Below are 14,582 nucleotides of genomic sequence, written 5' to 3'. Positions count from 1 at the left end.
TTTATGTGTTGGGTTTTCTCGTTCGGTGACTACCTGCCTTTTCCGAGCCTATAACAAACTCAAGGATTTTGCTAATCCGGACATAAACCGAAATGCTTCTAGACAACTAGATTGCTCGACACACATCTGGAAACAATTTAGCTAGAAGGTGACGTTTTATGGCCGGTCATTGAGTTTATTGGGGGTCTGGAAGCAGGTAGGTGGGCCGCTGGCCGCCAGGTAGCGTTGGCTGGGGTTCCGCTGCTCCATGCGACGCAACATCCTCCCCCCGTTGAGAGGGCACCGATCAAAATTTCATTAAAGGTGGAGTTAATTGGAGCAGCCGCCCGACTCCTTGTTGATTGCTGATTGTCCTTATTCTGCTTGATCGGGTTGGCTCGTTGGTAGGACGAGCTGTGTGGCACGTCGTTCCAAGATGCTCGTTGCCGTATGACTTGTGGTAGTCTGGATGAGGCCGTTGTCGCCAGGGTGACTTCGAAGATACGGTCGAAAGTCCGGTGCGTTGAGGATGTTGTCTTCCTTGCGTTCTGGATCGCCGTGGTCATCTGCATTGCCTGGCGATTTTCTATTGCGGTTCGCGAACCAGGAAGTGTCGTGAAACAGCTCGGCCCATGAAGTATCGTGAGACACCTCGTCCCAGGAGGTGTCGTTGTACAGCTCGCCGATTCCACAAAGGCACGTGAAATGCGTGTGTGGTTGCACAATGAAGACGTGAAGGAGGTCTTCGGTGGATTGGGGGACAGGGCTCCCCTCGCTGACCCATTCGTATCGCGCCTTCTTGATGATGATTGATGGTTGGACCGGCGTGGTCCAGTTTTCTGCGAAAGACAGAATTAGAGACATCTTACCTTCCGTTTGGTTAGGTTTGGATCTGGAGTGGGAAGATTTTGCATCTCGGTCCAAGAGGCTCGGCTCCGTATGAGTCGTTGCCGTCCGTAGGTGCCGTAGCTGCCAGGAAGAATGGATGGCCAGGCCTAAGGGTTGTTGCGTTGAGAGCAAGTGGTCCACCTTGTAGGCTGCACTGACATCGACGAGTATGGTGTTTTGTTTCAGCCCATTCGTCGGTGTGCTCCGTTTCGGCGATAATGTAGTAGGAGACGGCATGTCGGCTGGTAAGGTTTCATCCGTCTGTTGATCCAGAGACTCTTGAGCGGCTGTCTGATTCAAGGCGTCTGATGGCGTGGAATCAGATTGTTGCGATGCTGATGATGTGAGCGAGGTTGTCGTTGGGTCTCGGGTGGATGACACGTTGTGAGTGTCACGCGATGAGGTCCGCATGGGAAGCGTTTTCTGATTTAAGGCGTTTGGCAGCGTTGAATCAGATTGTTCATGTAGCGACGATGCTAGCGTGATTGTTGTCAAGTCGCGTTTAGGTGACACGTTGCGAGTGTGATGCGATGAGTTGCGAATAGGAAGAGTTTTCTGATTTAAGGCGCTCGGCAGCGTTGTATCAGATTGTTGAGATAATGAGGACGCGAACGTGGTTGTCGTCAAGGCGCGTGTAGGTGACACGCTGCTAGTATTGTGCAATGAATTGCGCGTGACTCGCGGCGAGGTCGACGTTCGAGTCGATGCGATCTTCTCCGTCCGCGGAGTTTGAATAGCGTTGCGTGTTTTGTTTAAGTCCTTGTTACTTCCCTTATCCGTAGGCCCTCGTGGCAATGGCGAAGGTGGCGTCTTCGCATTATGTCCAGGAAAATGATTCTCCGGTAATTTAAGCGAAGCAGACTCGCGACCGGCAGCTGATCCGTCGTTTGTCGATTGTGACGTCGTAGTTAGTCGTAGGTTGCTCAGTTGAGTGATTACTCGGAGTTCTGATTTCTCGTACTCGTCGGCTATCTCGAGGCCGCGCTCGATCTCTTCCTCATCTATGCTTACAATCTCGTTTTGGATGGCGCGGAGCTCCGTCTCATATGTTTCCAGACGATTTTTGATTTGAATTAGCTCGTTCTCCGGTTCGTGGCGTGATGCAACCTTGGTCATGTGGCCCAAGTCCAGATACTCCTGAATGACCGCCCGATACGCTGTTTCGAACTGTTGATTTCGTCTGACTTGCTGCTGGAGAGAGGCGAGTCGTTTCATCGCCATTGCCATGGATGATCCGAGTGACGAGATTTTGTCGTTAAAGGGGAGTGCGACGATGTATCGCCCATCGCTGGTACGTTGGACGTGATTTTGAAAATGCTCCTCACATCGTCGATCCGCCTCCGATAAGTGTTTTATCTGAGGTCCCTCGTCGAGTTCCCAAAAGCGGGTGAGGTCCGTCTCTAGTTCCGTTGTGGAGGCATGGAAGACCCTGGCAGGTCCTGGGGAAGGTGGGCTCCCCCCGATGACCCACCCGAATCGCGCTTTTTGCAGGCGCAGATCGGGGCCGGTTGATGGGTTATTTGGATGGTATGACGGAGCTTTCCTTGTGCGTGGGGGCGTGGTGGGAGGCGTCTGATTGCTCATTGGCGCGTCTGATCGATGTAGGAGCGTGTGATGGCGTTGATCACATATGCGGCAAGAGCCAGAGGTGCAGTGTTGCAATTTGTGTCCTGGTAGCAGGCAATTCGTACACGCTGAGATTTCCTCGGCGGCTAGAATCCGTTCGTCGATCGTCTTCGTCCTAAAGGTGTTGCAGCGCCAAATTTTGTGTGGTCCATGGCAGATTGGACAGAGTGGCGGTGATCGTGACGTGACAAATGCCTGCCCTCGTGGTGGGCGTGTCGTTCTTGCAGGTTCTATGACCTGACAGCGATCGTTCAAGAATTGCAAGAAGTCCGGGAACGTGGGGAATGGTGTGGACCTGATCTTTTCCTTCCATATTGAATCGGTTTCCCGATCAAGGTTGGCGGTACATAGGTGCAAAAGCAGGGCATCTGCGGTTGGTTGTCCGATGGCGGCCAAGGCTTTGTAATGAGCTTCCAACTTGGTCGTGTAGGACTGCAAATCGCGATGTGCTATCCGTGATGAGGAGGCTGCGTCAAATATCTCCTGCAAGTGTCTCTCGACAATTTTGGCTGGTCTGTTATACCGTCGTTCTAATATTTCCCAGGCGACTGCGTAGTTAGCCGCCGCATTGCTTAATGACACGATCGCTAGAGCTGCCCCATGCTTTAGGCAAGAACGGAGATACATCAGTCGCTTGCAGTCGTCTATGCGGGGGTTATCGTGGACCGTGGAGCGAAATTGATCCGCGAACCCCGGCCAATCTTCGTAGGCTCCAGAAAAAGTGGGTAGCTGAATTCTAGGCAAATCGACGGGTTCCGGCAATGACATGTCCGATGGCTTTGTTGCAAGATTTGTGGTGGTTGGTTCTGCTTGCTTGTTTGCCTTCTCAAGGATGGCGGACGCCTGTCCGGCGATGGTGTAGAACTTCTGTTGTAGGTCAACCCGGTCCTTCAGTGTTTGACCCTCGTCTCTGTCGTCTAATTCGCATTGGCTCTTTTTGAACGATGCAAACTCTCCCTCTAAGTCTTGCAAATTACGCTGAATAGCATGCACGGGTGTCCCTTCCTCGTGATTGTTGAGCAATGTGCGAAACGCTTCTAATTCTTGTCTGAATCCTTCGCGTTTCCGCAGCAATTGCCGGACGCGTTCTTCCTGAGGGGGAGCCATGAGGGATTTCGACAATTTGAGCGAGCTTACCTTGATGTTGCGTGGTAACTGGGGTGCACTCTTTCACTGACACGTATCCGGCTCGAAGGACCAAAATGTTCTTTCACTCGCGGGGAGACACGATCGTGTAGAAGCGCATCAACAGGAGTCGTAAATTCCTGTTACGATTGTTCAATCGACGCCGCGAGATGATCGATCCCCTATTGCGTTTAGGCTAATAGAGGTGGTTAATTGAAGTGCACACTGCTGTAACGGGTTTTCAGTTGTGTTTTATTAAGACACTGTGGATACACTGAGTGGTGAATTAACAGCAACCGGGATACGGTTGGACTCGGTTAGAACGTAAGATCAGGGGATGAGAGGGCGAGAGCGTAGGCGCGAATCGTTGCTGCGAACTGAGACTTCCCGAGGTTGCTGACTGACTGACTGGCTGCCTGACTGACTCACTGACCGACTGCTGACTGATTCACTGACTGACTGCCTCTTAGTTTTCCCCGAAGGAAAGCTTGATGCCGATTGGTCGTGATCCCGCTAAAGAAACAGGACATGAGGAACTTCTCACCAGTGTCCGGGGTGACTTTATTGCTGGGGAAAACCAGTCGTTTCTACCCTATGTTTATGTGTTGGGTTTTCTCGTTCGGTGACTACCTGCCTTTTCCGAGCCTATAACAAACTCAAGGATTTTGCTAATCCGGACATAAACCGAAATGCTTCTAGACAACTAGATTGCTCGACACACATCTGGAAACAATTTAGCTAGAAGGTGACGTTTTATGGCCGGTCATTGAGTTTATTGGGGGTCTGGAAGCAGGTAGGTGGGCCGCTGGCCGCCAGGTAGCGTTGGCTGGGGTTCCGCTGCTCCATGCGACGCAACAATAACAGTATATAATAATAAATAATAATAATAATATAATATAATAATAATAAAAAAATAATATAATAATAAATACAAATAACATAATAATAATAAATTTATAGAATAACAATATTCCAATATTTATATATTTCCTTGTTGCAATTTTGTAAACCGTCAAAGCGTTTACAACAGAAATTCCCAGAAGGAATTGAATGCCAAGTTTTCTATACCATTTGATTCCTTTTCTAATTGAGGTGGCATAAGAAACCATTTGATCGGAATAATCTATACCACACTTTCCTTCGTTATATTCGACAACAGCTAGCGGTTTTAATGTAGCGAACAAGCGAAACGAAAGATCATTCTTGAGACCACCACTTGAGCGATTCGCATTACTAAAATATCGATAGGAGCACCTAGCAGAGAACGCTTGGTACTGCTGTACGCGTGGCCTGACGCAGATTTTTTTGAAAACACGCGTGGCAGTCAATGTGTTAATAAACTATTAAACTACATGTCGTGAAGAAGTATCCCCTTTATGAACATTTATTAATAGCTCTAGAGTTGATAATATTAGCTTGAGGAAGTTCTGTATGTACGTGTAATTGATAGTACTCGCGTACACCTGTGCGTGTAAAACGTTTCAAGTTAATAAAGAGAACATGATACACGTGGAATAGGTATGAATAAAAATTACAAGAAGCCGGAGAATATTCTAAAACATATGCCATGATAAAATATAAATTGTAAAGAGTTATAGATCATGTTATTATATATTAAAATTATGCTTAACAAGCAGATACTAGCGTAAATATGACGCTGCGTTAATTAAATCCAACAATATTGAGAAAAGAACAAATTGAACAATACCTAGAAATAATTTAGAAAAACACCGTTAGATCAATTTCAAATTGGGTTTTCTTTACTCGATGTCAAACTTAACTCTTATTCGTCTTTTGCATAAACTCTTTTCGTGATATGAAACTTTAGAGTTGACATGCTGCTGGTATTAATTGCACACGCAGAATAAGATTTTCCAAATTGAACCGAAACGATTTAGACAGAAAAATGTAATACTTTCAATATTCATAACAATTATTTATGCATTCCGCATATAAACCTACCGAATATTTATTACTTACTTTTAGCTCAAAAATATTTGATATACTACTACCAAGCAAATATTAGATTGAAGAGGAAATCATACATGAAAGATGTCACTTTTTTTAATAAAAAGTTCGTTCTCATCAAAGTTTCTGGCAATTTATTACATACCTGTGTACAAAGTGGATTACTTTGTAACACAACTGGAAAGTAACTTTCTTTAGTAATGATTTACGTAATAAATTACGCAAAAAGTAAAAAGAAGATTATATTTTAAATCATATTCTAAGAATAACTGTATTTTAAACGTGATTTCAAAAGAATTTTGAATTTAAAAATTCGTCAAAAGTACATACGTACTTACTACTTCGACACGATCTAGGCTAATTATGTGTACTAATGTTTATACATCTTGATAGTAGCTGTATTCAAAGAGCGCGTCGAATCTTTTTATAGTATTTGCCTTTTGATGTATTAAAAGTATTGTAGTAACTGTTGGTTTCTTAGAGTAAGGACAAGTGATGATGGTAGAGTTCAAAGTTTAGTGTATTTTAATAAGTGATATTCAATAACAAAAGGACCGACTACAATATCGTCGCACGCCGACTCACACTCCGTGTCCGCTCAACTCGCACTCTGCTTCTCGACTGACTCTCTGGCCGTTGTAGCACTCTATTGTCTTTTGCTAGGCCCACCGCACACGTGTTCTGCAGACGCTCGTAGCCAGGGTCACGTAGGTCTTTTCGGCAAGGCTATTTACTTGAAGAACCCGGTAATGCATTGATGGAGCCGACAGCGCCTCGGCTCTCGCGACATTGTCTGTAGTTAGCTCGACGTTTCTTGGGCCCTTCTCCCCGATACTACAGTATCATTAGAGATATTCTTCTTATTATCGCAAATATGTATTGTTCTGCTCATTACATCGACAAGTGAACGGATTTTAAGCTTCCTATTCTTTTACATTTTCAATATTTCCAGAGTTATTTGTTTTCAGTAGAAAAAATATTAATTCCTGCCACTTTTGAGAGGAATTGTTTAGAAGTGTATCCTGTTTATCTCGAATCGCTCAAATATATCGGGGAAAAAATGAATGACACAAAAATCGAATGACATCGAAAGGGATATACTATTATATTCGTGTGTATTTACTTTGCGTGTATTGTCTTAACATGAAATCTCTTGCGTGTTAAAATATTTCAATGGATATCTCCATTTTTTGTTACATAATCACGCAGCTGACGTTCAGACATTTCTAAAATACTAGAAACTTGCGTCTTTCGCACCATCCGCTATCGTAATAGAAACTTTCAAATTCGACAGAGCAATACAAAGCACGTGTCACGTAAAATAACAAAATAAAAAAGGAATTTGAGGTAAAAAAATAAAAAAAGAAAACTTTATTTTTTTTCTAACATCAATACACTTTACAATCTACTTCCGAACTCTAGGCGTGACTTTCTAAGACTGACTCTTATGATTTTATTTTCGATCGGATCCGATTACTTTCTTTTGTCATCCCTCAACATCCCCACCGTCCATGCATTTGCTAGGCGTCCGCGATCGTTGCCACGTGCTCTTTCTTCTAGAACCTTCGGTGGAAGGACCGTTGGGATGTTGATGGTTCATTAGGCACTTCAGCGATATACATTGTCGCCGAGTGCCGCCACATCTTTATCTCTATCGTCAGTCCGTCGGATTTGAAGTATGCCGGTCGTGACACACGCGAAAAGTGACTGACCAAAAAAGAACTGAATGTTTTGACGACATTAAGAAACTGCAGCCTTGTATTTCAGCAATATCATACCAGCAATAACAAATTTTGAGAAATATCTTTATGTTCTATTCCTGTGGCGTACTTTGGATAACGCTAATCCCGGCGACACACTAAATTTTGAAATCCATACGACTGATTCTACAGAAGCGGGGATTCTACAGCAGCGATTTCGCTTGCACAGTTGTTCATTTAATTTGTGAATTGTAAGAAACCTCAAGTATGTCAGAGGACATAGTGATATTGCTACAAAAGCGACTAGACAAATAGAGAGCTACATGTGATTTTATCGTATTTTTTTAACCCTTTCGCTTCGGCAATCCAGTCCGCCAAAGTACTGTCACTGAACGGAAACGCGCGCCAGAAATACGCACAGTGTGCGTGGCTACTGTATATACGTTTTCCTAAGTCTTAAATAATAATAATTCTTGTAAGAACCGTATACGAAATATCGTTTCACTGTCAATGGATTTAGTAGATTTTTTAGCATGAAACAATATACGATTTTGATGTTGTTTCAACAACGAGTAACTTAAAGAAGTGATTAATCCAATATATCAATAAAATCAAGGGAAAATGTTCTGTCGATAACGAAAAAATATATTAATGACCACAGATAGCATTTGTATATGCATCATTTTTGTCAAATTTTGTCTTCAAAACACAACTTTGGACAATACAAGAACTAGATATTAAGTTTTTAATGTTTTTAATATTCCTATTTTATCTACTTTTGCTAAAATACATTAAACACATTTCAATACTAAACTAAAGATCTTTAAACTTAAAAATGACTTTTGCTTATTCCCATGTCACAAACAATCGGCTTTAATAATTATCGATCAATACTCTCTTATTCGTAAGCACATCAGCATATTCGATCCATGCAAATTCACGTAAAATGTTACTACTTCCTGCCTTTCGTTACATGTATCTTAATAAATTGTATCTTATTAAATCTTAATAAATATGAGTCTTAATAAAAAGAAGTTACTTTTTACGTAGACCAAACCTAGTTCTATTATTAAGCGCGTAAGCAGATAAGATGAAGATCAAATAGAGGCAAAGCTAAAAAATAACGACTATATATTTTCATGTTTCAGCGTTGAAAACTTATGTGGGTGAAACGCTAGAATTGACTGGAGTTCTTCGACAAGAAATGGGCACTTGTCTTTGCATAGACAGCAACAATGTGCCTCCGACAGTCAGCAAACGTTACTCTGTACAAGTTCACTGTATGTATTATTAAGCGCTTATCATAGAGTTATTATACAAATATATTTGCAATTATCATTCTTATATATTATACAAGGTGAATCAGAACACGTGGAAAATATGGCAGAGGTTGATTCTGAATACTGAAATAAGAAGAAAATTTTATATAACATAATATGCCTAATATGACCATACGTTCCGCTTATAGCTTATTTTGCGATGCTAAACATTACACAGATGAACGATTTCTTGGAAAATAGATAAATCGTGCCGGCCTTATTTCCGGACCAATACGCTCTTCGGATCCGAATCCGTTCGATTATTAAATACGGGGACGTTTAAAATCTCTTACTTATAAAACGTTAGTTGACGTGACGATCAAAATTTTCGACAAATTCGTGTAAGCTGTTCGAACAAGATGGACGATCTATGACGCGACGCATTCGCGTTTCCGTAGAAACTGGAACTGGTCGATTCGAGTAATTTTTCTAAAGATAGGTAAGAAAGTACTGTGACACAAAGCAAGCGTCTACTCGAAAACGTTTATACGAAATTTTCTTCTTATTTTAATGCGCTGAATCAGCCCCTGCTTGCCTGGAAGCCGTACTTTCCACATGTCTCGAACTCTATCATACCGATCCACTAGGTAAACAAAATAAAAGCCTGCCAAGCACTGTGGCGGCACGGGCCACGGAACTTTTCAACGGCTCCGGATGCAAAGCGCGACGCCGCCAAAGCGCAACACCGACGTGCCCAATGTACCATCGATATCTTCACACTCTTTCCGCCGAATTCTCGGAAGAGCATACACGTGCCAGCACTGGACTACGATATCGATGGGCTACGAAGGGAAGAATCTGCGCGATCCGAAACAGAAGCACAGGCAGTCTGTCTTACGCCATTAAATGTGTAACTCCTCGGTACTATTTGCATAGCAACGCGTCGAATGATCTCTCGGTGTCTATCGTTATTTGTTAGTTGTTACCAGTTGTCTGTTAAGTGTAATTGTTAATTGTTAATTGTTAACTCTGATTGTTGATTAGTTCTAAATAAACTATTGTTCGTTAAAAACACCAAGAGTAGTTCCTTACGCACCTATCACCATACCACCTCAGCACGAACGCCGTATAGATTGTTTTCACCTGTTCGATTCGTGCTAGATTTGACTAAAATACTCATGCGAAGTTATTGAAAATATAAAATCCGAATTAACATCCAGTTTTCAACAACCTGTCTAAAGATACCGCTCACAAACAAGCTATCATTTCTTGAAACAAATATATAAGATTTATTTACGTTATCAATTTTGTCGTGTGTCGAAATACAGCCCTCTCAAAACATTCTATGGACCAAACGAAAAAATTGTTGACATTGATTGTCAACAAGTCCTACAAACTAGGATCTTTCATATTTCTTTCGCTTTTGATAATTAGGCACAACCTCCCGCTAGCCGATGAGTCATTCTGCTATATTTGGCTTATCCTTTGTTATTATACAAATTACTGCCATTGTTCACGGCTGATCTACTAATTCGTTTGGTGACTAGACACTACGTTAGATATTTTAATCAAATAAACTCATAATTGTATCGATAAAATACTTCCTATCAGTACAATATATGATCTAAAATTTAAACATCCTGCTTCAGGGCGACATATCCAGTGAATTAACGGCGCCTGAACAATCCCTTAAAACGGGTAAATCTATAACTTTATTATCTAATTACAACCTAATATCCACAAACTGATCAACATAATTTCACTATGCCCAAAAAGAATCGCCTTGCAAATGATATCGATATTTACGACATTTCTTTGCTATATTAATATAGTATTATTTGTTACAGATCCAGACCACCGACCTCGACCAGGGCTATCAAAATTCGCCTTCGTCATGGCCAATAACCAATATAATATTAACTACGATAGAAACTGTCATTGTTAATTTAACACTAGCTATCGCTGCTATAATACGAATAGCCTGTATACATATTAAATAATCTGTAATAAATAACTTATTATTTTTAAATACACCCTGTCTTATATATCTACACCTTCCTTTGTCTTACGTCCACCTTGACCTACGCATTGTCACGTAAAATTCGTGATAAAAAAGGATTTTTGCAATCCACTAGCGATAAAAAGTTCGCGTACAAGGTAAATAGCGGGCAAAAGAACGGTATAAAGCATAGAGTGTAGAGTATAGTAGCATCGCAGAAAAAGAAAAATCAACAGCTTGTTCGGTCATTGCGCAGCAACAGATCGAGCAACGATACAAATGATCATGGAAGTGCGTTTCTGCTTCCCGGTCTGTTCGAACTATGACGATTTGTCTTTCTGATCTTTCCGACTCGACCGTTGCACCGTTCACTCGACCATCGACCATAAATTGTTTCGAATTTTCTAGAGAACGGACACTTGAAACTACGTGCTTGCGGTACATTCGATAGCCAGAACAGAGGGATCCTTCGTGAGCCTGTTTTCGTCCTGCGAGACGAGCAAATTATTAGAAATTTCCTGATGCAATTGTACGCGGTTTTATGCAACTTTGATTATACACGTGAACGATATTTGGCACAGAGGAGTAACATTTTCGGGGTAACATTTGCGCACTAATAGGTTCCCACGTAGCTAAAATAAAGCAAAAGTTGCGCGAAATTAACGGATGACAATTGAGAAATTTCTTGGGTGATCTACGTTTATTACGAAATGGTTGGATGCGAGAATCGATATCTGGTAGCATCTAAGTTGTCCGAGAGAGTTTCACGATAAAGGAACAGATCTCTGCCGATACTCTCTATCCGACTATCGTAGCAGATTTGCGTACTTTTGCAAGGTTCTCCAAATTAATACAAATTTCTAACTACCGTAACATCGAGATATTATACATCGTAAGGCAAAGTTAAGGAGAGTGGCGATGACCTCGGAAACGCGAAAAATATCTCAGAAGATAGAATTTTGATGGCGCGAAGGACAAATGTTCGTGATGGTTTTTGCCAATAGCGATTCTGATTCTCCCTTGACGTGTCTGCTCGGCGCCACTTCCGGCATCGTGACAACCACCGTAAGCCCTAGGACACCCTTACAGCCTCCTTTACATCGCATATGCCCTTCTCGCTGTTGATGAAAATCCAATTTGTGAAATTAGACGTTTGCTCGCTTTGAGACAAAGTAAACCGCGTTTCTCACAGGTGTTCGGCAGATGGCGATGATGAGATATATAGTGCAACAAAGTGAAATTTTACGCGCGTAAATCTAACAGGATTATAATGTAACAGAAGCACAACAAAGAGGAAACTTGTGATGAAAAAGGAAGAATATATTACCAACGAAACTCTTTTGCTCCATTTTCTTTCGTAGAATTATATTTCACTTGCGAGTATTATAGCAGGTCTGCCTTTGATACAAAAATCATAAAAGGTTTACGTATCTGCACGTATATTTACGCTGTATGAACGACACTCGAGTATTACACGCATGCATTGTCGACAAATAGATCCACGTTCGAGATAAGAGTTCCTCTTTGATACTTTCTTATGGTATAAATAACGAGAAATTATCAGGAAGTATGTTACAGTGAAACTGCTCGTACTTCGTTACTTTTACTCGCATGTATGACACCTACAACGATATTCTTTGTTGAATCAATAAATAAAAGCGCTCCCCAGCGTACATACAAGACTAGATCTTGAAATATAAGAATCGACGTAACAATAAGACTAAAAAAGTTCGAAATGAAAATAATTCGCCGAAACGGCAAAAAGAGAATACCTGACACAAAAATAACGATACGGTAAATCAGCGTCCCGTTTTAATTTTCATCGATCAGTCGTCCAGCAAGCGAGATGTGTCAAGCAGCAACGGCGACAAGGTAACAGAGACGAAATATTATCGAGTTAACGCACGCGAAGTGGTCGTAGGAATGGCTGACGGATGCGAGAGTGTAATGCACTTACGTCACGCGAATTTCAGACGAAACAACTGGTGGTGTAACGAAAACTTAGCGTCGCAACCGAATGTGCTAAATATAAAATGGATGGCTGTTGACCGAAAGAAAAATGCTCAACGATACGGTGTCGCCGTTTGTTCTCTTACAAGATTGAACGTCCACGGTCGACCCATTTACCAGACCCTCCTCGTTACACGAAGAGACGAAATCACCAGTGCTATTTAATCGTGCGAATTATATCACGCGTATCTCGCGAATTATTACACGACGGTGATAATAAGGCAAATCTAATAAAATTTACTTCTCATTAAAAAGTCGTACCAAAACAATTATTTATTAATTGGTTTATTTATTAATTCTTAAGAAGATACATATAAATAAGAAAAAATGGTAAAATTTGATTAGTATAATAAAAGTAATATATGCCTATGATCATTCTAAAATATAAAAAGTGAAATAGTCTTACGTTCATTGGTATATTTTAAAAACACATACATCTTTTAACGATAGTTGCAATGTAACATCATTTTTATATTACACGCAAGGTATGGCAAGTATTCCTGCTCTAAGGCACAATTTGAAATCAACAACATTCAGTTTAACAAATTATAACTTCTATTCGTTTTCCATCATGGAATAACGCGGTGGTGTCTTCCATATTGCACTGGACGTGCGTTGTAATCTACTCCTATCTATATTTTCAAACATTTCAGTTAAATCTGGTGTGCACATTCTTCTATCAAAGAATTTATAGACTGCTTTCTTCGGAATTTATCGTTGCATTGCAAGTTCATTTTCGCGTATGTATGCTAAAATTGATAAAAATTCGAGTACTCCATGCATTATAATGTTTATTAACTCATTAAGTAAAACAACACTTACATTGCGCCTAATGTGGAATTGTACGCCTTGGTCTGGCTTCATCGTCCGATGTGTCGTCGTCAGGTTTACTGTGCAAAACAGAAGTGGACCTTACTGTTTGGAGCTATATTTTGGATAAAATATCGAATGAATAATAGCTTGTGTTTTTATAACAGAAGAATACTTTGATACTGTTTGTAATGTTACCTGCGATGTCATCATCTGAGTCTCCTTCTTTTGTTTCGCTAATAAGATTTTTTTTGCTTTTTCAACAGATCTTCGTGTCAGTTTTTGAACAATGGCTTTTTCTGAAATTTTTTCTTTTTCAAAGGCCTCGATTCTCCTTCTTACGGGCACATTTTTCTTCATTTCATTTTGAATGTCCTGTTTCGTCATGTTTCTATTAGACATTTCCCTTTCACGGGATGGCTCATCTTCTGCGAATAATTCTTCGAACTCGGTGAGTCCAATAGCTTGATTCAGCTGCTGAACCTCCTCCTGCAGACTTATTGGCGACAGTGATGTAAATTTAGGTTCATTATTTTTTCCTATACTACTAGCCAAGTTTTTATTAATTACTACCGTTTCGTTTGATTTTATTGGTGATAAAGGTTCTACAATTGCGGTAGCGTCCATCATCTTCTGCGTATAAGTAGAATTGATGTCCATCGTGGAATTCATAAGAGGAGTAAATTTCTCAAGTGCATCCTCGCACATTGAAGGATCTTCAATATCATTTCTTGCTGATGGAATTACTGTATCATCAATAATATTAGAATATTTACCCTTCGTGTTTTCACTCCGTGAAAAAGTTCTCTTTATATTACTATCTCTTGTTGTCATTGAAGACTTTAATGGTTCAATCCTTTCTGGCTGTTTTGCATCTTCTTTTGAAATTGTTTCGCTTAAAACATTCTTTTTTGTTTTACTATGTTTTGTAGGACCTTTTGTGTTTTTTTCATCTGAACTACTTCTAGCACTTTCCTTTTTTTTAGGTCGGCCTCCACGTTTCCTCTAAAAATTTAGAATATATTTAACAACGTTATAGTAGTATTTATATACACAATGTACATACAATTGTATAAGCAATTAGATTTTGACGCATTAATTAACCGATATCGAACATTATTGGGTACTACATATAAGGGTTAGTATTGATTAGTAACATAAGATATGGGGTAAGATTAAAAGTATTAAATTTCATCATAATATGACACAAACATTTAC

General features: G+C 40.7%; 1 pseudogene; it reads right to left on the bottom strand.

Moving 5' to 3' along the window:
- Window positions 1-12,988: 12,988 nt before the first annotated feature.
- LOC117215336 lies at window positions 12,989-14,369 on the bottom strand (annotated as a pseudogene).
- Between the last annotated feature and the right edge of the window lie 213 nt (window positions 14,370-14,582).

The sequence above is a fragment of the Bombus bifarius genome, unplaced genomic scaffold, assembly GCF_011952205.1.
Source record: "Bombus bifarius isolate JDL3187 unplaced genomic scaffold, Bbif_JDL3187 scf7180000009533_frag, whole genome shotgun sequence".
Classification (NCBI taxonomy): domain Eukaryota; kingdom Metazoa; phylum Arthropoda; class Insecta; order Hymenoptera; family Apidae; genus Bombus; species Bombus bifarius.
This window is presented reverse-complemented; position numbering and strand designations above follow the sequence as displayed.